This window comes from Protopterus annectens, chromosome 3.part1 (assembly GCF_019279795.1).
Source record: "Protopterus annectens isolate FY-2018-M chromosome 3.part1, PAN1.0, whole genome shotgun sequence".
NCBI classification, from domain to species: Eukaryota; Metazoa; Chordata; order Ceratodontiformes; family Protopteridae; genus Protopterus; species Protopterus annectens.
The window spans coordinates 211,722,892-211,750,569 of record NC_056732.1 but is presented as its reverse complement, the minus strand read 5'-3'; the positions used below and the strand labels follow the sequence as shown (position 1 = coordinate 211,750,569).

At 34.9% G+C, this 27,678-nt stretch overlaps 1 protein-coding gene across 1 annotated transcript in view; it reads left to right on the top strand.

Annotated features, from left to right (window-relative positions):
- LOC122798067 (histone deacetylase 9-like) overlaps positions 1-27,678 on the top strand; it is a 2,531,134-nt gene that overhangs the window by 1,926,134 nt on the left and 577,322 nt on the right. The window lies entirely within an intron of this gene.

Sequence of the window (27,678 nt, the reverse complement as noted above, 5' to 3'; positions counted from 1 at the left end):
TGCTGGAAAAAGCTGTATGCAAAAGTAGTCTGAGGCTATAGCTAATGTAAATTAGCCATGTGCAGTTCCCAGACCTTTCAGTGGGATAAGTACGGGGTAAGAATAATTGGTAGACTGATTCAAAGAGAAGATACACTGCATTATTTGGGGAGTTAAGCAAAATAAATGTGTTCTGTTATTAGGTACACCCATTGTTGTTTCACACAGAACTATTGATAGTGTACACCCACTGATGTCTATGGTAGAACTTTAGATAATGTACACCCATTGATGTCTAAGGTGGAACTTTAAATACTGTACCCCCATTGATTTCTAAGGCAGAACTTTAGATAGTGTATACCCATTGGTGTCTAAAGTGAAACTAGTGTATATCCATTGATGTCTATGGTAGAACTTTAGCTAGTATACACCCATTGATGTGTATGACAGAGTTTTAGACAGTGTACACCCACTGACGTCTATGGCAGAAATTCAGATAGTGTACACCCATTGATGTCTGTAGCAGAATTTTAGATAGTGTACACCCATTGTTGTCTATGACAGAGTTTTAGAAAGTGTACCTATTGATGTCTAAGGTAGAACCTTAAATAGTGTGCACCCATTGATGTCTTAGGGAGAACTTTAGATAGTGTACCCCCGTTGATGTCTAAGGCAGAACTTTAGATAGCGTACACCCATTGATGTCTGGTAGAATTTTAGACAGTGTATACTCACTGATGTCTATGACAGAGTTTTAAATAGTGTACACCAATTGATGTCTATGGAAGAACTTCAGGTAGTGTAAACCCATTGATGTCTAAGGCAGAACTTTAGATAGTGTACACTCATTGGTGTCTGTGGCAGAATTTTAGATAGTGTACACCCATTGTTGTCTCTGACAGAGTTTTAGAAAGTGTACACCTATTGATGTCTAAGGTAGAAACTTAGATAATGTGCACCTATTGATGTCTATGGTAGAACTTCAGATAGTGTACACCAGCTGATGTCTACGGCAAAACTTTAGATAGTGTACACCCGTTGATGTCTATGACAAATCACCATAACACATCACAAGTCACCATAACAAAAATCAGTTTCTCTCAGCATTTAAGCAGATTGAACTCTACATTTACCTACAAAATGGAGTCTACAGGACTGCAGTTGGTCACCATAACAAAATCAGTTTATCTCAGCATTTAAGCAGAGTAGGTTGCACACAAAAAGCATGTGTTAAGCTTTCACTTACAGTGCTGTGTAATTAAGCAGGTCACCATTTTGTCAGCCATAGGGCATTTTTCTACTTGAGTGTTTGCCTCCTTCCCCTGTAACTTAACTAAACTGACTCTTACATTAAGAGCTATAATACTTACCTTATAGCTTTAGGACACCTTAGGAAACCTTGTAAACTGCAATAGCTCCGCTACATTCGCCCTCGCTACGCATGGCTCTCTTCGCTCCCCTCCCTGCCCCCAATTTCCTCCCGCCCCCAGTACCTCTAAATTTAAAGTACTATAGCCACTCCCCCACTTTCTAGATCCTATCTGCTTTCATCTGGCATTCTCCCATCCCCCTTCCAGTACCTTTACTTCACCACTCTATCTTCTGGTGTTGCATCACCAGGTAAAAAAGTTCCTTAACTCACTAGCTGAATCACAAATAATGATATACTCCTCTTTACTACCCCTCTTGTTTGCACCATACCTCCTTACCTTGTATGAAAACCAGTTTCTCATGGGATTTCAGGTCCCGAAAGGCCATACTATCACCCTAGCTGTAAATCCTCCCACCTTCAACCATACTTACAGTACCAGGTCCTATCCAACATCTTGTTCAGTCTATCAACATCTCAACCCCAGGCACATTAGCTCTAGATCCAAACACTACCACAAACTAATAAACAAATTCCTGAAGTTCATCACCAAGTATAGACTTAACCTAATACTTGGTGGCAGTATTCACCCCAACCCTGGCCCAACCACTTCAAATGCACATACTCACTTTACTTGCAATCTAATCTACAAACCTACAATTAATAGGCCAACAAATTCTCTCCTAGCCTGTCATCTCAATATCAGAAGCATTAATAACAAGGTACATGAATTGCATGCACTTCTGGATGTCCACTCCCCTGAGATTCTCTGTTTATCTGAAACCAGGTTAAAACCTAACACTACAGATAATGAAGTGTTACCACCTGGGTACAACATACACAGGCTGGATCGTGTTTCCAGGAAGGGGGTTGGGGTAGCTGTACTCTATAAATCTGAGTTGAATGTCACCATAGATGTAATACAACCACCTCAGATTAATAACTCAGAGATTCTTGCCACCAAATTGCAACTTAATAAAAATAAATACATTAATATCATCTGTATGTACATTCCCCCAGGTAACAATATATCTACACTTGAAGATATCCTGCACTGGCTATCATGTCACTACCCCCAAGAAACCCTACTACTTGAAGACTTTAACACAGACTGGGGCACCTGTTCCTCAGAATCCCCAACCACCCATATTTACCTGCATGCATTTACACAAATCATATCCACCCCTACCAGGATAGGTAAACCCAACCAAAAAGAAAGTGTACTTGACTGGGTACTCATAAATAGTCACTCCCAACTGTATACCTCTGATACCCTCCCTGATGGCCTAAGAGATCACCTTCCAACATATGTAATTAAGCACAAAGCCATTAATTCCCAACAACCCTTACTCAGAAAGGTTAGAAACAATAAAAACTTTGACCCTGTCAAATTCCAACAAGAACTAAACTCATGTAATTGGTCTATTCTAAAACACCTCCCCTTAGAGGAAGCAGTAGCATACTTTAACAACAAATTCCTTGAGATCCTTGATTTGCATGCACCTGTTCGTTCAAAGAGAACAAAGGCAAAAACTGCACCATGGCTTACTATAGAGTCTAAACTCAAAATTACCCTTAGAAACAAAGCATGGGCTTTATGGCGTTCTTCTAAAGACCCCAAAGATCACATTAAATGCAGGAAATCCAGGAACGAAACTAAAAAATCCATTTTACAAGGCAAAAAACAATACTACTGTAATTTACAGACAGTAAATGAAAATAACCCTCAGAAGTTTTGGGCAGGTTTAAATTGTCTACTACATCCTGGACAAACTTCAACCCAACCCCTGCTGAAGATGTTTCTGACAGTTTTAACTGATACTTTACTCAGACAACTCAAGCCCTAGCTAGCCAACTATCTCCTAGCTCCCCTGGTCCTGAAAGTACCACTCCTAGAAACCTACTCGCATTCAGCTTCCAACCAGTCACCACTTCACTTATCCATACCTTGATCAAAAAATTAAAACCCACTACACTTTCTGCTGATCAACTCCCGAGTACCTACAAAAATCAGCTGATGCTATTGCTTACCCCATCTCAATACTAATCAATCGAACCATAGTAGAAGCTAAAATTCCCACCATCTGGAAAATTTCCTATGTAATCCCACTTCACAAAGGAGGCAGCTCTACTGAATTCTCCAATTGTCGGCCTATACTCTCTCTACTTGCAAAGATTATGGAAAAATGTATTCATATACAACTCATGCACCACCTAATCCAGAATCACCTTATGGCAGACACTCAGCATGGCTTCCGTGCTCATCACAGCACTACTTCAGCCCTCCTAGCCTTTACCAACACCATAAACCATAATCACAACAATAATTATATATCCTCAGCCCTCTTCTTGGATCTTTCCAAGGCATTTGATATGGCTGATCACCAACTTATAATCCACACCCTGCAAACATTTTGTCTAGATACTAGAGCCCTTCAATGGTTTCAATTCTACCTGAATGGTCGACAGCAGGCTGTCCTCTGGCAGAACAAACTCCCTAACCTTCTACCTAACACTCTCGGAGTACCACATGGCTCTATACTAGGGCCCTTGCTGTTCTCCATCTTCATTCATGACCTTTATACTGTCATCCCAAAAGTCAGCTGTATCCAATATGCTGATGACTCTACACTGATTTGCTTGGCCATATCTCGAATAGAGTTATGGTCAGCTACCCAGACCACCTTTAATACAATAGAAAACTGGCTTTCTGAACGTCATCTGATCCTAAATACCAAAAAAAAGTAAAATGCTGTTATTTTCACCAACATGTAGGTCTACCGCTTTCACCTACCATAAATTCAAATGATGACTCAATAATCTCCCCTGACCCCTCTACAAAACTATTAGATGTCATCATAGAAAATAATCTAAAATTCAACCTACATGTCAACCAAACTATCAAAACCATCAATAAAAAACTAGGGTCACTTTACAGTATAAAAGCCTTCCTAACCCCCCCAGCTAAAATTGCCATAGCTTGCCCTCACCTTCTTTTAACCCTTCTGTATGCATCCCCTCTACTCTCGAATTTAAACAAGACTGTCCTTAACAAACTCTCAATTTGCTACAACCACATTGCCAGGTTTGCCACTGGGCTGCCTTTTAGGACACATCATTGCATCAATCTAAATCAGCTTTGGTGGCTTGAAATACCCAGCCTAATCCAGTATAACCAACTGATTATGGCCTATAAAATCCTCTGTAATCTGGACAATACTCCTGCACTTAAAAATATTATCACCCCCTATAACAATCCTAGACCACTTCGATCCTCTAACAAACTACTAATTCAGACTAGCAAAATTAATAACACAGCCGGTGACTCTCTCTTTGCAAACTCTGTAAGTAGATCCTGGAACTTTCTTCCAGCTGATATTACCTTACTTTCCACCTTAGGTCAATTTAAAACTAAACTCAAACAACAGTTGGCACTTAACTGGCTATGTCACTGTAGCAAGCCTGGCTAACTCTCTCTAGAATGTGTAAAAATCTGTTAACCATCTTACTGTGCAGTTTAATTTAATCCTGATTTATGCTCGGTATTAACTCTAACATGTGGAACTTGTTTAACTTGCTTACTTATGTAATCTCTGTAAATAGTCTGTTTGTAATATGTAATGCTGGTATTATGTAATGCTGTATCTGCTTACCCTTGGAGCTTTCTCCCCGGGCCTCCGCTGAAAATGGACATGCATCCAGTCGGACTATCCCAGTCAACAAATGTAAAATAAAATAAAATAAAATAAATAAATACAGTTTTGGATATAGTACACCCATTGATGTCTATGACAGAGTTTTAGATAGTGTACACCCATTGATGTCTAAGGCAGAACTTTAAATACCATGCACCCATTGATATCTAAGGCAGACCTTTAGATAGTGTACACCCGTTGATGTCTAAGGCAGAACTTTAGATAGTGTACACCCGTTGATGTCTAAGGCAGAACTTTAGATAGTGTGCACCCATTGATGTCTATGGCAGAGTTTTAGACAGGTGCAACCACTGATCATACCTCACAACTGTACAGATATTCACTGAATGTCCAGATTTTTTGCTCATATTTTTGGTCTGTTCCTGATAAAATCTGTGTTTTTTTGGCAAATAACTGGGATGATCTGAGGACTGAAGTCACTAAATAATGCCATACATTTGAGTTTCAGGCTTCAAATCATTCAGAAAATGTATGTTAAAACATCCTATTACTCTAGCAACTTTCTAAGCTTATAGGAGTGATACTTAAAATATGTACCTATTTTTGGACCTTTGTCCTCATATTTTGTCAGTCTTTGTCCAGATTTCTTGAACTAAGAGGTTGAGAGGTATGCCACTAATGCGTATGACAAAGTTTTAGATAGTGTGCACCCACTGATGTCTAAGGCAGAATGTTAGATAGTGTACATGCACTGATGTTTATGCCAGAAGTTTAGTGTACACACATTGATGTCTGTGGTAGAACTGTACATAGTGTACACCCACTTATGTCTATGACACAGTTTTAGATAGTATACACACACTGATGTCTATGACAGAGTTTTAGATATTGTCTATGGTAGAACTGCAGTAACTAAGTACTGCAAAGCTATATATATGTAGGAGTGTTTGTATGCTTGAGTTTGTATGTGTGTTTATGTAGGAACATGCTTGGAGCTATCTTGGTGTATGTTTGTTGCACGTGTGTGCAAATGCGCATGTGAAGGAGCATGCCTGAAGGAGTCTTTGTATGTGTGTGCACATCTGTGTGCATATTTCTAGGAGCATGTGCAACACCATTGCATGGGTTGGTAGGGTAAATTGCATATTATGTCTAGCTACATTATGTTAATTTCAGAGGCTGCTAATGAGCAGCTAATTAGCTATGTAACCCTTGGTACTTATGGGAAAAAATTCTATGAATTCTGCCCCTTTTATGTTTTGTAATAGTGTGCAGGTATATCAGTGATTATAACATTTTTAAATCTTCAGTTTTTTTATTAAAACATTTGCATTTATAACAGTTCTGTGTATAGTTTTATTTTAATCTAATATAGACTAATACTATCAGATCACATTTTCTACATGTTTTTAATGTAACAAATATACAACAGGTTATATTATATAAACATACCTTTGGGAGCTCCCTTTTATATGTAAAGCAAATGTTTGTATACATTTTTAATAATGTGTGAATAATGAAAAAGGCAAAATATGTTTTATGTTAAAATGAAATTGCTACAGGCATACTTTTTTTAATATGATGCTTATTTGTTTTTTTGTAATATAAAATGCACAGGTCACATAACAATAGTTCAAGCAGTATTAACAGTCGACAAAAATATTTTTCTAGTTTAAAGTGTACATCCAAAAGCAGAGTAACATTTAAATAAAACATTTGGCAGTAAAAATAGTATTTATGCTTGCCTTAGTAACTTTAGAAGATATAATAAATGTACACCCATTTAGGGAGCAAACTATCAAAGTTACAGATCACACTCAGAAAAAAATAAAAAGAAAGACAAACTATTTACAGTATTGACACTTTGATATCACCTTAAGTTATATTTTAACCAAATTGGGAGAGTAAGGAGGATTTAATATCATAAAGAAAATGTGGAACAGTCCTTTATTTTAGAAATAGCCTTCAGCATTAATTTTGGATCATTCTATATTTTCTAAATGATAGTATCAAGAAGAGAGCTCCAATATTTCTGATAGTAGGCAAATTTCTTTTGATTTTTTTTTGTAACTAATTTTTGTGATGAGATGTATTTCATAGCCATACTCTTGAAATTTTCCCATGCAACTTTAGACCTGTCCAATCAGTTTTTTGCTATGTAAAATTTCAATAACGCACACATTGTAATTAAGATATGTTTATGCATATATGTGAGGTTGTCCGGAATTATATGAAGAACTGCAGTTTCCCATGAAAGTTGTTTTTGTCTATCCTTTTTTCTTCAATTTGGATCTTAGCGAACCCCACAATTTATATACATTTTTGCAGCCCCAGAAAACATGCAGGATGTCTGTTAACGTTGTTGGACAAAAGGGGCAGTATGGAGATTGTGAGGGATCTAGCTTGTTTAGAAGAACAGGTGTATAATAAGCATTATTATTTATCATAATAAGCATTATTATTTATCATAATTTGAGTGTATATTAGATTTTTGAAAGGAGACAATTTCAGGGTATGTTCTATTGCTAGAATTTTTTGCTTTGGGGTAATATTATTATTTCTGTCTTCCCAGTAATTGGAGTATAAAAATGAATTTTGAAATTTAATTTTTGTTATTAATTTGTAGGCATTTGATAGCATTTTGGGTTATGTTAATATCTTGTTCATTAATTTTTAGATTAGAAGTATTTGTCTGATTTGTCTGAAAGTATTATATCATACTTTTTGCTCATTCTCAAACTATTTCTAATATTTACCATTGACTGGTCTTTTAATTGATAGATTTCCCAGAGTGTGATATTTTTTATTTGGGGGTATTGATCCAAATCCAGCATACAGTTCTTTAATTTCAAATTTGGATAGCAGTGGATTGGTTGTAAGAAATTCAGGGTGTTCTCAAGTTGTAAGGATGCTATCAATTTTTGAAATGTCTTAATTTAATTTTTAATTAAAGGATGAATTTTAAGTGGTTTAATGATTTTTAACTTACTAAGGGAATTGTTTTAGGATTAATATTCATTGAGATTATATGGTGATAATATAGTTTTATTAATAATGGGTACCACTCATGATTTGCTGGATCATAATTGGTTATTTGAGGGATACAACTAGCACCTATGATCTCATAATACAGTTAAAAATCAGGTAATCCGAGTTTCCCCTTTTCTTTTGGTAGAACTAGTTTACGGTAGCTAATTCTTGTATTTTTAGGATGCCATATGAATTTTGCAAGTTCTGATTTCATTTTAGAAAGAACTTATTTGTTATGTTCAGAATAATAGCATTTAATTGGCATAGGATTTTTTGGAAGAATATTCATTTTGTAATTGCTGATTTGGATAGAGGGGAATCTTTAAATTTTTCCATCTGGAGATATCATTCATAATATTCGACTATGTTCTATAAAAATTATCCCTTAACTGTTCATTATGAGAATGATTAAAGTGGATACCTAGATACTTTAAAGAGTAATTAACTTTTATACATGTTTCTGTAAAGTAAAATTCCTTGTGTCAAAGGGGATTTATTGGGAAAATACTTGATTTATTTGGATTTAGTTCATAATTCGATATTTTTGAAATCCTGTTAAAAGAGTTTAAAATTTTCCCTAAGTCTGTGTTTCGTAATTCGAAATATATATTCAAATTATCAGCAAAAGCTGTGCATCTTATTTTTGAAATTTGCATAGTATGTTGGAAGGTTCTTTGACTGATTAGATGTAGGAGTTTCACGTACAGATTAAACAAATAAGGAGAGAGGAGACATCCTTGTCTTGTCCCATTGATAATTTTAATTGGTTTTGATTGTTTTTTGTTAATATAGAGTGTTGTAGATGCATTTTTATATACCATTCTAATCATATTTATAAATTCCTGAGAGATATTATATTGTTGTAATACTTTGAAGAGAAAGCTTAGAGTCACTCTATCGAAGGCTTTGGTTGCATCCACTAACAAGGCATACCTAGGGGATCTATCCTTTGCCAAAAGGTGAATTAAAGAGTCTATGTTAAGTGTGTTATCCCAGACCTGTCTGTGATTCATAAAGCCCAATTGCTCAGAAAATATTATGAATGGTAACACCTTTTTTAATTTTATTTGCTAATATCATAGATAGTATTTTTATGTCACTATTAATGAGAGCAATGGGTCTATAATTGTACGGGTTTGAAGTATCTGAGTTGTGCTTATGAATAATAAAAGTTTTTGAGTTATTAATATATGGGTAAGAGATATCAAATGAAATTATGTAGTTATACATTCTTAGTAGAATAGATGCTATTTGCTGACTGAATCTCTTATAAAATTCTGCTACGAAGCCATCCAGTCCAGGAGCCTTGCCTGGTTTCAGCTTATCAGTTGCTAATTTAACTTCCTCTAATGCTAGAGGGGCTTTAAGAACATTGTTTTGTACTTCATTTAAAAGTGGGAATTTTAAATATTTTGTAAAATATTGGTAAAGAGTTACTTGGAATTGTTCATGTGGGCCATATACATTTTGGTAAATCTCTTCAAAGCCCTGGATGATATCAAGATCTGAGTTTAGGGTTTTATTTTTGTAATTTATTTCACTTATTTTGGGAGGGGCACTTTTTACATTTATAATTCTTGCTAGGATTTTTTAGGGTGTTTGTGCCCATTCTGCATATTTATATAATAATTTTAGTTCAGTGATGGAGTATTGCTGCATTTGCAATTCGTATAATTGTTTTTGCAAGTTGGTCATAGGTTTTTCTAAATCTACAGAGAACTTTGTTTGAAGATTGAGTCCTACTAGCTTTAGTTTAGTTTCTAGATTCCTTATTTTTTTGTTGTTTAGTTTTTTGTATAATGCTGTCTTTTGAATCAATATGCCTCTAATCACGGCTTTTGTTGCTTCCCATTGAACATCATAGAGTATGTTAAATGTTGTAATTTTTTTTCTAACTGAGTGAGGGTGTTTGAAATTTCTTGTATAGCATCTTTTTTCTGATTAGATTGGGATTTAAGGATCATTTGGAGAAATTTTGTCTAGGATACTTGGATTTGGATTCATGTATTGTAATGGTAATTTTCAAATGATCTGAAATGGATCTGGGTTTAGTGTTATACAGAATTTCATATCTTGCTATACATTCAGATATTAAGAATAGATCAGTTTGAGACCATGATTTATGATATGCTCAATAATATGTAAATTTACTAATTGTTTTGTCAGATCAATGCATATCATAGCGGTCTATTATGTTAAAGTCATCAATAAATTCTGGTAGGAGTGAGGTGACTTGAGATGACTGTTTGTTATTTTTATTGGTTCTATCATTTGTTGGATTACTTAGCATATTCCAGTCACCTCCTAGTATAAACAGGTGGTCTGGAAATTTCAACAGCAGGTTATAAATCTCATAAAAGAAAATATATTGATTCATACATGGTCCATATACATTAAGTAAAAGTAGTGGTTTATTGTATAGAGGATAAGAACAAGTGAAATTGCACCATCTTCCGTTCGGATCTGTGCTGTACTTCAAAATAGTATCTTGAAAGGATTTTTTAATGGCAGTACCTTTTGAAACTGTGTTGTCCCTTGCTGCTATAATTTGTTGTATCCAATTTTTATTTGTGTCATTTTTCAATTGTTCCTTTGTCATATGAGTTTTTTGAAGGAAAGTGACCCCTGAGTTTGCTTGAAAGATCAAATGCATAACTAACTTTTTCTTTTGAAGGCCATTTATGTTCCACAAATCAATACGTATCATCTAAGATGATTTAATTTACTATTAAATAGTAGCAGTTTTTAATTTGCTTGGACCAAGTTTTAGACTTGGTAGTTTGAGTGAGATTAATTGCCAGGTTAAGAGTTAGTGAGGTGACCTCAGACTCCTTCAGAACTCCCCCCGTGCCTACCCACATAATCCTCTGGTATGAAAGAGGAAGGTAAAAAAGAAAAGATTTGGAAATTATAAGTATAATTTTCAATGCAAAACTGTTATCTAAAATATAGAAAACTATATTACAATCTCCTTTAGTTATCCCAAGTATCTATAGACTACAACCAAACATTCACTCTCAGTACACAATCCTTAGCATATCACTCTATACATAGTAGGTTTACTTGAGTTATACTAATCACTTAGCTTTTATAAACAATAATTCTCCTTTTGAAAGTAAATAAAAATTTAATCATCTGCATGCATTCAAGGTATTAATACAAAGAAAGGTATCATATCTTGGTTTGCATGCCATATCCATAGGTAAAGTGCAATATTTACATATTGGTGACTAAGATCACATACAAAATTGTATTATCAGCATAGAAGGTAAATTCCAGTTTTGAATTTGAGCGTTTATTTACTCATGATAATTTCTGTTGTGAAAGTTATCATCATGCATGCTTTCACTCTGTTCATCTGGAATGGATTAAGATTTATCAATATAGTTCATGTTCAGCACTTGAGATAAGACTTTTCAAACTTTATGTGGTGCTGTCTTCATAGCATTTGTGATCGCAGTTCTTCGCTGTCATTACCTTATTTGGATAGACACCTTCATCTCCCTTTTCATTATACTGGTTCACTCTGTTGTGTTATATCAAGTTTATATACCATGGGCTGCACACTCATAGATTTTAGGTCTGTAAAGCATGTAATCATTTACCTTAACTCGGTATGGACCCGTAATCATTTACCTTAACTTGGTATGGACCTACATCAGGTCAGCTATGTACTATACTGAGGTCAGAACATGCTATACAACCATTTACCTGAACCTAACATGGAAGTTGACACGAATTTAATGACCTATTCAGTTATTTTTTTTTCTTTGATTCTTTTCCTTCCTCCCCCTCCTCTCTCTCCCCCTTTTCTTAACAATGCCATTTAAGGAGAGAGAGAGAGAAAAAAACAAGAACTTACAAATTACGTTTTGCATAGAAAACTATTAAAACTCTTTAAATGTACAGTATACTTTTTAAAATATTTCTAGCCTGTCTCATAGTTCAACTTAACAGCTTCCAGTATGCATTCCGTAATTTGCATCTTAGTTACTTGGTGTATAGTCATAAGAAAAGAAACATAGTTCGTTTATACTTTAAAAGTGGAGGAGCTGTATATTTGCTAAGGCTGGTTCAAAGCACAGGAAAAATATTTTTGTAACAACACTGTTTGTTAATTATTTTTCAAAGGTCTGTAGGGCTTTGAAAAGATGCTTAAAGTATTTGTCAAAAAGAGCAGGATGCAATTTACTATAAACATATCTCTCTAGAGTAATGTGGAGTCACTAATGAATAGTGCATCAAAATTTAGTTTTAGAGCTTTTTTTATATTTAGGAGTTACACTGCGGAATCCAGAAACTTAGCTGACTGATCATACTTACTTCTGTCTTGGATACTCGCTTTTATTTGAATTTTCTTTTCTGCTCAATTCCATTATCCTGAGGGAGTACAGTGAAAAGGAGCAAAACAAAAGGCAGCCATGATAGATGCTTTGAACCTTGAAGCATGCACCTTGTACTTCCAGGAGTGCATGAGATGTGAAGGTTAGAGGTCAGGGTTGTTTGAATATCTTCCTGTTTTGGTCAGGTCATTAGAATGCTGGGACGGAAAAAGGAGAAAGTAGTACAAATCAGGTATTTTTTTTTATTTTATGTTCCTTTTCTTTTTCTTTATTTTATTTTAGAAGGGTCTAGGTAATGCAATATTCCTGCAAGAGATGAAAGCACATTCTTTGAAGCAATGAGTAGAGTTATGAGCATCAGGAGTTCACTTGCTCGGAGTTTCATTGAACACTTTCAGAAAAGTGACTTTGGCTTCTTCAGGATTATTAATTTGATAAGGGTTACCATTATACTGGAAAACAAGTGTTGCTAGAGATTTCATCTGAAATTTGATTTTCCTGTTTAGTAGGTAAGTGCAATATGGAGTCAGCGATTGCCTTTGCTGTTTGATGAGAAGAGGCAGATCTTGTGCTATGGTTATTTTGTGACCTCTCCAGATAACAAACTTCTTGTCTTTTGCTGCCTGGATAATTGCATGAGCATGAGATGCATTCAAAATTTTTGCATATATTTGTCTAGGAACTTCCAATGTTTGTGATTTCTGTAATGCTTGTGATTTCTGAAGCGGATGGTGCATTCTTTTATTTATAATGCTTTGACCTAAATCTTTATTTGCCAGCACCATTTCTAAGATTTTTTTTATAATGAATGGTGGTTGTGCTTGGTCGAAGTTCAGAGGGATGCCTCTAATCAGAACATTATTCCTTCTTGATTTGTCCTCTAAGTCAATTAATTTCTGTTGGATTTCTTTCACAGAATTTGAAGTGTTATTGGCAGTTTTCAGGATCTCTTCAATTTTAATTTCATTGCTTAATATTTTGGCTTCATTTTGTTCAAGTTTAGATAATATTTGGTCTAGATTGCTTCCATAGGACGATAGTTTTATAGAAAAGTTCTGGATCTCGGCTTGTAGTGGCAAAAGTGCTGCTTTAAGTTCGTCCATACAGTAAGGTTGGTCTGGTTTAAGTTTCTCAGTTGATTTTTCAGAATCATGTTGTTGTGTTGTTGTTTTGTTGTCTTTTTGTGCATATGTCTTTTTCTGGTGATGCAATTAAAGGTCATCTAGTTTTCGAAGATTGGGCTTCCATTTGTTCCGATTCATTTGCCATTTATTTTATTTATTTCTTTACACTTCTGCAGATTACCAATTGTTCTTTAGGATACTGTGGCCTGGATACACATGGCGGAGTCCCAGTGCAGCTATTCTAACTCATCCATTTGTGAATGAACTAGTTGTACAACACAGAAATGAGTTGATCCGCTATTTAATTACTGATTTTTCTTATTATGATCTTTTGAATGAATGCTATTTTTAGAGCAGTGATCAGTTTTTTTGGTTAGTTTAACAAATTCTTTTTAGGAGCTACCCAGAGTGGGTGCTCACTGGCTGGCGACCATCTTGGAATCCCTGCTGCAGACATACTTAAGTTAAACAGCTGTATTAAATAGTGACAGACACATTTTTAACTTTAATCCTTTTATTAGTTCGTACTGCCTCTTTCCTCTTTCCAATGATTTCTATCTATATGAAAATTATGGGTTTGACTTTGTTTTACCCATGCATTTTCAATTTTCAACTCAGTGAGTTCTCATCTTTCCAAGTTCATCAAACTGGGAAATGAGCTAGGTGAAAACTCAATTCCTTATTTGTCGATCCAAGTCTCTTTTTGGCTCTCTGATTGGTAAGAATGTTGCAGAAATCTGTGTCAGACACCACAGAAGAACCAGAAATCAAGTTATTTAAATAAAATTAACACTTTTTCACAATAAGATAGTGCTTAATTAGATTATCAGTCAAAAACATCTATCTACAACCATTTCTTCCATTTCTGCACATGAGGTCAGGGTATGTCTTAAACAATGACAACCATCTAGGACCGAGACTTACACTGCCATTTTGCTAGTCCTGATGTGTTTGTTCTTCCATGCCAGACACACAGGCATGCACAATCAGGTCTACGTGAAAACATAGACACACCAAAACACCGACGACAAGAACACAGAGACTGGAAGATCAACAACTGAGATGACCGACAGTTTAAAAGCCCGACGTTGAGAACACCGACATGCTAAGGTAAGTGTGCGATAGTGACAGACTTTAGGGTTAGGGGTGGGTTAAGTGAGTTAGGGTTAGGGTGCGGGTAAGGTAAGTGTGTGATAGTGACAGATTTTAGGGTTAGAGCATGGGTTAGTTGAGTGTGCGGAACTTAGGGTTAGGGTTTGGGTTAAGGTTAGTGCATAGATAGTTGTGTATGTAAGGTTTAGTGTAGGTTTGTAAGGTTTTTGGTGTGCTTGCGTTGTGTGTCTGTTTTTTGGAAAAAGTATTTGTTTTGTTTTGTTGATTGTCGGGATTGGGGTTTGTCAGGCATGTGAAGGTTCGTGCTTTTAAATTGTCGATTACCTCAGTTGTCGATCTTCTGGTCTCGGTGTTATCATCGGTTTTTTGGCATGTCGGTGTCTTCAAATAGACCTGCACAATCACATGTATGGCCAGTTTAGAGTATCCAATGAACTTACTGCCTGACTTAAGAATGAGGGAGGAAAGCAGAGTACCCAGAGGAAAAACACACAAACACAGAGAGGACATTCAAACTCTGCGCATAAGCCACCTCTGCCAAGAATCAAAAAGGAGAACCTCTTGCTGTGAGATGATAATGCTATCTGCTATAGCACTGTGCCACCCAATGCAATCAAATAGAATGCCTGACTTTAAATAGTCATTTGACTAAGGCCATCCAGCCATTAGTAGCATGTCAAAAAAAAAAAAAAAACATTTTAAAGACATAGTATGAAAGGTCATTTTAAAAGAGCTAATTATATAAATCAAGAGACAAATAGTATGCACATAAATAAAACATGCTTTCTTTTTTTTTATTTTACAACTGCCTGATGTGCTTAAGCAGCAATTTAATACTTGGAATGGGATTTAAACTGTGCTGTTGCCTTTGCTTAATAATGTAATCCAAAGATGTTCATGAAGGGCGGTTTTCAAATTCAAGTCTGTAACTCTTAAATTCACATTAAGACCATCAGTCATACTAAACTTAACATTATGCATGATCCTAATTCTAAAACAAGTTAGCCAGTGTATTCTGTGCTACAATTTTCATGTGACTATTCACTTTTGTTTTCAAATGTTACACTTTTCCTTTGTCACAGAATGTTCAAAAACAGTATCACTATTAATATAGTTACTTAATAACAGATATATAATGTATTAATTCCCTTCTTATTGCTGATATACTCCCTTTATTTCTGTTTGTTTGTCCTGAAAAACAACGTTGTTGCTTAAGACTGTTAGCCTTTTTGCAAGCAAACTCTGGGTTGTATGTAATTATATTTTTAAACTCATCAGAATTGGTCAGAATAAATGAGTCTCCTTGTAATATTAGCAGTTAGTGGAATGCTTATTATAAGTAGTGATATATTGCTGTATAGTGATATATATATATTGGTGTATACTCATTAACATCGATTTTAGCATGATTACTATAATTATCAGCTACTGATGTAGCAGAGAAATAAGGTGCAGCCCTAATCTGTTTGTCTGCAATCCCATTATCTCTAATGGCATGCAACATATTTAATGGATAGCCTCTCTGACTGGTGTCTAGTTAATTACGCAGAGCTGAGTCTGCTATAATATGTCTGTTAATGGGTAGTAACTGGACATGTGCTGTACCTTTAAACATGTACTCAAGATATATGCAGTTATTATGCAAATATTCAATCATATAAATTTATTTCATATAAATAGAAGCTGATAGCAAATTATTTCTATTTTTGTGTCCATATCTAAAAATTCAAACCTATTAAATAAATTACTCACCTTGATATATAAATAACTAGTGCTATGGCAGATAAATTCTACAAAGTGATACAGTTCCACTACTGTGCGTCCCTATTTAAAAAAAAAAAATGTCATCCACAAACACATAGTTTACAATGAAAGAGGAATGTGAACTAGCCTTGAAGAAGTATAACGTAAGCTAAGGAAGATGATTTCAGGGAACTCACCAGGCTATGATGACATTCCAGCAGGTGTGATGAAGATTTTGGGAGCTTTAGGGGAAAAGTAGTTCCTGAGGGTACCCCCATCACAGTGTGGAGAGCTCATATAAAGTGACCTGAGAGTAGGCATTTTAGTGTCAGTGTACAAGTGCAAAGAGGTGTACACAGCTGTGGGCCATACAGAGGTATCAACCTCCTGCCACAGTGCATGAAAATGCTGAAGAGGGTATTTGATAAATAGGTAAGCAGCGTAGTAAAAAACAAGATGGGAAATGAGCAGTTAAGATTTAAATCATGATACAGTATAACTGACCTATGGTTCGAAGGGAAACAGATAGTAGAGGACAAGCTGGAAATGAAGAAAGAGTCCAGCTGGATTACTTTAGTTGGAGTTAATATATCTGGATTAACATAGTTAAGAGTTGTAAAACTGACTTTGTGGGATCATAAAACTTTAAATGTGTTTATTCTCCACCGAAAAGCTGTATTTGTTCTGAATGCTGACAATTTCTTTTTATTTGTATTTATTCATTTTTTATCAGACATATGCCTGAATGGTTTAAAGGATTAACTGAGCATGAGATATGTTAAGTCATGGTAAAAAAGTCAGCAGAATCCTATCTTATTTGAAATCATGAATCCAGCTTCCTGACGTTCACCAACATAATCACATTTGTTGTATATAAAAGCAGTCCATGTTTTTTTGCTCTGCTTAGCCAGAGATATATTTGAATTATAAATGGACAGATGTAGTACTGATCTTTTTTAAATTATGGTTTGTTGACTAGATTAGTTCCACTAGGCTAATGGCCTATCTTCATTGGAGGCCAGAAGTGGTACTGATACATCCAAGGGGATATTTCGCCAGGTACAATAAAAACTCTCCTGTTCATTTTAACAGAGTACACAAAGGGTGCTGTCTAGCTGAAGTATGGAAAAAAAAAGGAAAAATCCAGTCTGACTGTAATGCTATAAGAGATGCTGCTGCTAGTGGAAAATGGTAAAGTAATTTACAGAACAAAGTGCACCCCAAATGATGGAGTTCAGTTGTCAGGGTTCGTCTGATGAAGCATCTGTTGTAATAATGGGAAATCTGAATGTTCTGAGCAAAAGCAGAAGAGTTTGGAGTAAGATGGCAGATGATGAAGAAAGATTTCACTGTTGATGTGGATAATGTACAAATTTCCCTAACCTGGACTCTTTAGAAGGCTTAGAGGTAACAGAAACAGAACAGGCATCTGGCAAACAATATATATACAGAAGACCTACCAAATCAAATATTTGTATAGTTACTTAGATGGAAAAGAAAATGGAATTGAGTTAATGTAGGAGGATCAGAAGTGGTGGAGTTATGGGCAGTAGTAATTAGATCTAGAAAACTAATAGACACCAGTAAGATGAACGAGGGGGCTAGATTATGTGCAGTGGGTTTACAGCAATAATGGTGTTGTAAGCTGAGTGACAGGTTAGGAGTGAGTGAATTAATCAAGTGGATCAAGTACATGGGGATAAAGGTACTATGCAGTTGGAGACAGCAGTTTAGATGGCATGCCCTTTAGATCGACAGTTGCATTCAAAATCTTTTAGTAAGTATTGGCCGAGCCACAGTTTATACAGAAAGTAGTTTGTGTGGTCAGTCTGAGAGAAGGGGGTTGCATGGAAGTAGCCTCTCTGGCTTAACTTCTTAGGTTATAGGTTTGAGTGGCAGTAAAAAGTTTGGAAGAGAGGTTGGGGGCTGTCAAGTTTGAGTATTTTGAAGAGACTGGAACAAGAAGAAGACCTGATCAAACCTCTGCAGGAAATGTTTGAAAGAGCAATACAGTGGTGATCATTCCAGTGGTTAGTTACCTATGAATTGAAATAGTTTATTGGAAAGATTCTGATGATTGGCAATTTTTTTTTTTGAAATTGGCAGCTGCAAACAAGAGGAAACCACACTCAATTTGATGAAAGAGGATAGATTTTCTTTTAGCAGCACTTGCTGGATGTGAGAAGAACTGGGACCGTTTGTTGGCCAAGAACAGTAGAATGTTGCTCTTAGTTGTCACCTTTCTTTGTGTTCATGGAAGTGTAGTGATTTGTCTAGCCAGATCCTCAGATATATGAAGGATATTGTCATTAATCCCTGTCTGACTTGTTAACTACATAAATCTTAAGAAGCTCTTTTTGTTTAGAAAAATAGTTTTAAGAAAAATGTCAAAATTATGTAACTACTCTTGAATAAGCCATCCTTAGGGGGGATCCTGAAACTACAAAGATTACAATTGTCTGAAACTAGGTATAGCCTTGAACAAAACCATGCTAAAACAGGTCACTTGTAAGACCATCTTCTATTTACCTAAAATGGTTTTGTGTTTTACTACATGAAGTAGAAACTGATATAACCTATTCAATTACTACAATGCCTTCATATAAAAGTTGATTTATAAAAAAATAAAATATTTTAGAAACATGCAATTTTAAAACAATGATAAAATAAAAAATAATGTTGGAACTGTTTGCCACAAAGCAATTTTCTGTATACATTTAAAAGGTTGGCTAATATCCAGATAAATAGGGATCTTTATTTTGAAGTAATAATTTCTTTCAGTAATATCAGAATATTTTATTTCAACTTCCACTTTTAAATGCATGTATGGATTTACCCATATACCCAGGTCCTAAAATGAATCCACAGTTTCAATCACACTATGCTGTAATTAAATACTCACCATTTAGTCTACATCTCCCAAATCTCATATGCTTAGTTTTTTATGCATTTTTGACCATATTATTCTCCTGTGCTCAAATAGTCAACTTATTTTGTGGACATGCCCTGTCTGTAGCAGATGTAATCAGTTTACCCATTTTCATGTCATCTACTTACAAACTATAGAATACCTCAAATTAAAAAGATAGATCTGAAAAATGCAACCAAACAGGTAGGGGCTTAGGCCAGAATCCTGTGGGACACCCCGAATATAACCCAGAATTTCACCTGCCTGATTGGTGTATGATACTTGTCATGTCCTATATGTAAGCACTAGAGCTATCTATCTTATCAAGATTACATTAATACTTAGTGTTTTAATTTATTGATTATTGTTTTGTGTTTGACCCCTTCAAGCACTGAAGATACGTCTGTAATAAATTACATCTCAGCACATTTTTTTCATTTATAGCTGTTATTATATCATCATAAAACATTATGTAACAAGTAGTTGTAGGTACCTGTTTTCAATATATTCAAGATGAGATATGGTTTTAAGTCCCAGTCTTTCCAATTCTGACAACATTTTATCCAAAATAACCTCCTCCATTTTTTTTCACAACCGGAAAGTAAATTTATAGCTTTGTATGACTCTGGATTTGTCCTATTCCCCTTTCCCTTAAAGATGGATTTAACAAGTGCATGTCTCCAGACTTAAATGGCCTAGTGAATAACAGATACAATGATGCTGAAGTTAATTCTGGGGTGTACTGGGGTCATTATTGTGAATTCTGTGTCTTCCTTGTGTTTGGGAGTCTAGCTTCCACAGTCCTTTGCAATAATCTAATTTAATTTCAGTATCTGAAGTTACTTGGATGTTACTAGTACACTTTTTATAGCTCTGAAGTGTTTTGCATAAAACTTTGTAAATATATCTCTAATCTGTTCATTCTGAAGTGTTCTCAGACTATTATTATTAATTATTTTCCTGTCTGTGTTTTGGGTTTAGTTGGTAGAGTCCTTTTTCAATAAAATAATTATATTTTAGTATCTGAAGTTACTTGGATGTTACTAGTACCCTTTTTATGGCTCCAAACTCTTTTGCATAAAACTTTGTAAATATATCTCAAATCTGTTCATTCTGAAGTGTTCTCATATCATTATTATTAATTCTGTGTCCTCCCTGTGTTTTGGGTTTAGTTGGTAGAGTCCTTTTTTTTAAAAATCGAATTAAATTTCAGCATCTGAAGCTACTTGGATGTTACTATTACCCTTTTTATGGCTCCAAACTCTTTTGCATTAAATTTTGTAAATATATCTCTAATCTGTTCATTCTGAAGTGTTCTCAGATCATTATTATTAATTATGTGTCCTCCCTATGTTTTGGGTTTAGTTTGTAGAGTCCTTTTCAATAAAATAATTAAATTTCAGTATCTGAAATTACTTCCATGTTAGCAGTACAATTTATCACCTTCTTTATGGAACCAAACTATTTAGCATACAATTTTATAAATATATCTATAAACTGTTTATGTTTGAAAACATGTTTTAGAACTTAGACTCAGCTTATTGATTTGTAAGCTTTTACTTCTGCCACATTTTCTGTAGCTATAAAATGGTTTCCTATTATGCTCAATATCTCTGCATAGATTTTCTTCAAATTTTTCCCAATCTTGTCTCACTCAATGTTTCATTTGTCTGTCCAGTTTGTTTAGTTCTATTTTTCAAAGTTATAGTTTGACCTCATTTCAATTTCTTATATTTTTATCTATCACCTTAAGTATCTCAGTCTTATGGTAATATATCTTCCTGACCTTTTGTGTCTAGATCCTGATTTTCAGCATTTTTGGGGTTTTGTATTTAAGCAATTTCCCTTTCAAAACTTGCTGTAGTCCTTCTGCAGTGTTTCCACTGAAAGGATCACTCCAGTTAGTTTTATTTATTAACAGTTTTACTTCCATTTTAAATGTGATTAATCTTCTGTGCATTAGTTTAGATTTTAGTTTGACAGAATTATCTAGCAGTAATTTAACCTTTATAACCCTGTGATCACTGCACATCAAAGGTTATAAAACTTGACATGATGCAACAATCGTTTCCTTAGGAGCACAAAGTTCGGTATGTTCTATTCCCTGGTAGGTTTGTTTATAATCTGCAGCAAGTGTTGTTCCTGAACATATGTTGTAAATAATTTCCTTACTAATGTTGTAGAGTGAATATTATTCCATTCTATTTCTGGCAAATTTAAGCCTCCAGCTACTATTATTTTTCCTTTCTGTTTCATGAAAGAAATATATCAATTCCTTTAGGTCATCAGCACTTGACATTGGTGGTTTATATAGTCAAACAATTGTAATTTGTTTCAGGGTTGTCTTTATTGTCACAGTTGCATGAGATATAGTATTGGTGTTATCATCAAACATATAATAATCACTTCTCTCATAACAGCTGTTTATCCCTATCATAACACTTTCACCTGATTTTTTGTTAAAATATCTTTTACAGAAAAAACATTGATGCCCTGGCAGAACTGGTTTCCAGTCTTTGTTCTTTAACCATGTTTTACAGACAATAACAACATCAGTCTTATGAGAATGTAACACATTATCCAGTAAAAAAATTATTATCAATGATCATTGCATTAACAACCAGTGCAGATTAATCAAATGATGATATCTGTAAACTGTCACATTTCTAACTTGGCAAAAATCCTGTCTTGTGTTAGTCAGCTAGTGTAGTATATCTGCTGCATAACGTATCTTCCCTTGTTTGACAAGTGGACTCAATAATTGTTAACAATATATGTGTGCCTGAATTTAGGCTTGGATGTTCTACAGATTTCCACTTTTTAGAATGGGCCATTTTTCATGTAGATAGTTACCAATAAACTCTTTTAATTCATGCTGACCAGACTTTCTTTACTATATGTGATTTATGAAAAATATGTCTTAACACCTGTACAAGCTATGCTGCTTAAGAGGGGTGCAAGTTCTATACTAAATGTAATGAATCATTGAAGATGAGATTATTTAAACCAACATGAATAAAAACATTTCTACAGTGCTACACTCCTGCAAGCATAACATTATTTGATGTTCATTTTCCTCTCTGCAAATCTAAGTATCAGTTCCTCTAATAACTGAATCATCAATTACTAGTGTATTATTTCTGACCAGATCTTGTGAATGTCCCACTTCTGTTTCAGAAATGTCTGCTCTATCAATTGTTATAAAAGAATAATGTTCCTCACAATTAGATTTATAGATCTTATTGTTTTCACAACTTATTTTATTTCTAAGCATACAGTTCTTATCTCGTTGTATTTATATATACACAGGCTGAGACGTTGTCATCTTCAGTATTTCTCCTCCTTTTTCTTAGAATAATGCTTTTTAATACTTCCAAGTTCAGTTTAGATTTTTTCATTTTAGCCTACCTCTTACTGCTTTTTCTCTATCTTCTCTGTTAGAAAAATGTATCATTTTCTGTAGACTGAATGTTTTCAAGTGAATTCAGTAGAATTTTGATTCTATATTGTCATTGCTATCTTTTTATAAAATATTTCAGGCAGTACTTTTAAAGTTTTCTCCTTATGTATAAATCTCAGTACATTATGACTTTGATATTATTTTGATATTGGTATGTTTGTACAATATAGCAGAGCTTTTTGCCTCCTAGAGTCTATGGAAAGTGGGGTTTTCTAGATGGACATTGCATGTTTATAGGTAGTTAATAGGTTTGCAGTTTAAAGGACCTTTGTGGAGCCTAACCCAAATTTCCAGTTACCACCATCACTGTCCATCTTAGTGACTTGCTTAATTTTACACAATAGGCATATGAGGGCTAAAGGAATCAAACCCTGTAATTTAGGAACTATGGCTAGCAACTTTAACCCTCTGCACCAAGTGACAGTGTTTGAAGTAAAATGAAACAGATAAATAGAGAAACAGAGATATAGACAGACATCTTGATAATCTATGAATAATGTGACAATTAAATGAATGTTTCTATCTCAGGGCTACTTCATTTATTATTATTTTGATACTAATTAAGTATTCTATGTGTATTTATTTAAATCTTTTCTTTCTGTGTGTTCTTTGAAAATGAACTTGTCTGTTTGAGGTTAACTAAGTATACATAAATAAAAATGTATGCCGCAGTGGTACAGAGGTAGCATTGTTACCTCACAGCAAGAGGTTCTCCCATTCGATTCTTGGAGTGGCTTGGGAGTGCCTTCTGTGTGGAGTCTGCATGTCCTCCCCGCGGTTGGGTAGCGTTCGAAAGATATGCGTGCGTAAATGGGTGTACCTTCGCTGAAGGTTGGGAGTCGAGCTGGCACCTCGGCATTTCGTAAAAAATCTACTGCCAATCATTAGCGGACCGGAGTTCCGCTGTGGCAACCCCTTACCGCGAAAAAATCCAAAAGACAAACAACAACAACAACATAAATAAAAATGTATTTACTTGTCTAAGAAGCTGGGCGTAAAATCCTGGTTCAACTTTATATGGCCAGACCTAGGCTTCCCATTTTTCTGTTCATCAAATACAGCCATCTAAAATCATCAAAGATATAACCAATATACTAAGGCTAATCCAGCAGTGATCATTCAAACATCTTCTGTTATGGTAAGTTTACTTTACTTATGCAACTGTATTATCTAAAAGCTTGATTTTGTTTACTGGGTTTGTTCAGCTGGGTTTGTCAGCAATTCCTTTTCAGAGGAAATTCAGGGAGAAAAGCTTCAACATAATGCAAACATTTTTAAAGCTATTCAGTAACATATATGAACAGACATTACATAATATATATTAACAATTACACATACGTTTGCTAATTAGATTACATTCATATGAAAGTAGACAACTGTTAGAATATAAAAGATACTTATGCATTAGTAGATGTTAAACACTGAGCATCTGAAGATGAATTAGTGAGTTTGTCAGTTAATATCAAAATCCATTTCTGCTATTTTAGTACATTTTTTGCAGATAAGCCTCCTGGTACACCTTGATCTAGATGACTGTGTGCCCCATTGCCTCTAATTTTCTTTTCTTACTCTGAAATCACAAAGCTATTGAGGAAAGGAGAATATTCTGTTGCAAAACAAGGTATTTGCCTTTCTCCCAAAGTAGTGTAACTTCAGTTTTCAGTTTAATTGTATTTATATTTGTTTTTTCAATGTGATACATACAGACATTAAAGGAAGTTACAGAAGAATCTCACAGTAAATAAAATTATATTGCTATTATTTATCAAATTACTTAAGATATAAAGGTATAGTGGTATGGACAGACTGACATTCCATCTAGACTACCTTCTTGCAGGCGGCATTATTTATAAATGGAAAGCGTTGTTTCAGTTTTTGATCTTTGTACCCCTTTTGCATATTTCATACTTTTGGTCAGGTGTTACAGGAAAGCCTTATCTCTGTAAAATAAAATAACTTTTATGCATCATCAGAACCAGTATCTGTAGATGAGTGGGTAAATTGTACCCTGGCTCATACATTTCCTAAAATTAGTAACTTAGTTTAATTTGCTGATATACATATAAGCTTCTGTAGCACATGGAGAAGAAATCAATCAAGAGTCTCAAAGAATATGTACTTCAGAAGGATGTTAAAGAAAATGTGAGGCAAGTGAGTGGCTAGTGTTTGAATGTATGACTGTGATATTTTGACAGCAGTTGACAGAGTCATGGGGATGAGAACTGGAGATACAATTAAATCATGTGCAGGTTGATACTAACAATATATAAATGGACAATTTGGAATGAAAAATGAATATACTTTAAAATACTGTTATACAGAACATGTTAACTGCAAATATAATAATGAGGTGAAGACTCATGATATAGTGGCTTGTGCCTCTAAGGATATACAGGGAGAGTCATTAAGAAAGCACAATGTTATTAGTGAAATGGGAAAAATTAATGTATGTTGAAAATGTGTATATACGTTTGTTTTCTTTTCTGGTAAAGGTATATTGATCTGTGTGCGATATTTGTATAACAGAACAAGCATATGTGAACGGAAATCAGAAAAAAAGAGTTATATTAACAAGGCATAATATTTTCAAAATACATTTCCAGTGTGTGTATGTGTGTGTGTGTGTGTGTGTGTGCATGTGTGTGTGTTTGCATGTGTGTGTGTGTGTGTGTGTGTGTGTGTGTGTGTGTGTGTGTGTGTGTGTGTGTGTGTGTGTGTGTGTGTGTGTGTGTGTGTGTGTGTGTGTGTGTGTGTATACAGGAAGATCTTGGGCGGTGAAATACATCCAGGTCTATATAGCACTTATTATACATACCTAAGTGTATAAGTTGGGAAGGTATGGCACTTATTATTCAGACTTAAGGAGACAGTTACCCTCTAGAAGTGCAGTCTGACTGTGTACTATATCTATACTGTATTGCCCATGTAGTGTAGAGTCCTTTTTACCTGATGTTCTCTAAACTGACAACTGTAAAACATGGTGCAGTACTGTACAGTTCTGTGGAGGTAGGCATCTGTTTTATACTACATGTAATTATATTTTTGCAGCCCTGTTTAAAGGTACGATTCATATAGTACTAGTATATGCTGACTGATATAATTTGCGTTATTATTATTGTTGTTTTGTTTTTGTCATTTTTTGTTGTTTGAAAGTCAAACAAATGTACTGCATGCATTTATGCCTTGAACTATGTGTTTCATTATAATCAATGGTGCTTTAACAAACTGGGACAGTTCAGTGAAGTTCTGTTTGCTCCTTCTGACTACCACCAAACTACAAGAAATGGGCTCATATTTATGTTTTCTGGCTGTATTTTGAATCAATGATATCTGAAGCGTCTTATATTTGTATTGAAAATGTGATAACACGTGTGTGTGTGTGTGTGTGTGTGTGTGTGTGTGTGTGTGTGTGTGTGTGTGTGTCAGCTTACATCACTTCTTAGTTTAACTTTTCCAGATATATGTATAGGTTCTTTTATTCATAGATAAGTATTAGTCAGCTGCTCTTATGGGTCATTTTAAGCTTAGCAAATTTCCTCATTCAAAGTTGAGAATCAAACCCTGCACTTTGTATCTTGAGGTAAGCACCATAATCATCATACCAACTCCCCAACCCAAAAAAGGACAAGCAGATGCTATTTCTAACTCATTTGCTCCCCCTTAAGACAATAGTCAATAACAAAGCTGTCATCAAGGTTGCCATTATGTTCTCCCCCCAAATATCCCCCCTAAGGAGCTTTTAATGTCTCCTTAGCAGCTTTTGAGGTATGCTAATACTGTCAGTTTTGGGGAGGAAAGTGCAAGTTTCCTTAATTCACTGACCCCTGATCTACACAACTACCTTTGACAGTATGTCTATCTAGTCTGGACTATGCAGGCTGAGCTACACAGAGCTGGGATTGGATGACACCAAAATGGCAAGGAAATCCACATGACAGGTATGCCTTTCGCTCCAATCCAAGCACCCTCTCCCTCCCCAGCAGTTATAATGAGCCTTGTGCACTAGTATTCAGATATTACTTGTTGTTGGGATGTTGTTCCTTCTAATGAGATGATGAAATTACTCGTGTGAGCATTTATGTTTTATTTTATGAAAGAATTAGGGTGTGCTGAAGTTCTATCCAGGATAATTACTGTAATGCATAACAAGAAACAGGGATATATTTTACTTAAACTTTTTTCTGCAAATTTGGATATTTTGTTGTAACATGCCTCTACTTTTTTTTCTTTGATATTGTTAAAGCCTGGGGAAGTATATAATGTAGTAGGGAGTAAAAGTACTTGTGTTGATTGTAGTTGTGCTCAGAATGTTAAGTAAGTTTTTGGTTTGATCAGTAAGAAAGTCTGTTGTGCTCATTAGTTTTTATTATTGTAGATGTACCTGCTTATTATATAATAGTTGTGTCTTCTGCCACTATATGCATGTTACTGATAAATATGTTGAAGAAAAGAGGGCCAAGGTCGGACCATTGTGATATACCTACAGTTCTTAGTAAACAAGAAAAGTATGCAACTTTTCATTTTACTGATTGCAAGGACTAACACAGATGCATTACAATCAGTTTCAGACTAGGCTGGAAAATCTAGCTAATATTACTTCATGGAATACTGTGTCACAAACACTAGCTAAGTCAAAGAAGATAGTAGTGGTTTTGATTTGGATTTTATTTAGGTATAAAATCAGTCCAATATCTGTGGTATAGCCAGATCAGAAAATATGCTGTATTGATGATAGAATGTTGTTTATATGAAAGTGACATAGGACTGATACATTTTTTCAAGTACATTGATTGTTGATGATAGGACTGAGATTGCTATAGCTTACAACATATCAGTGTTTCCCTGTTTTGTGTACTGAGTTTATATAGGGCAGTTTCACAGTGTTGATATGTATTGTTCTTCTATAGATGTGTTTATGAGGATTGCTTTGGCGATGTTGAGGAGTAATGGAGT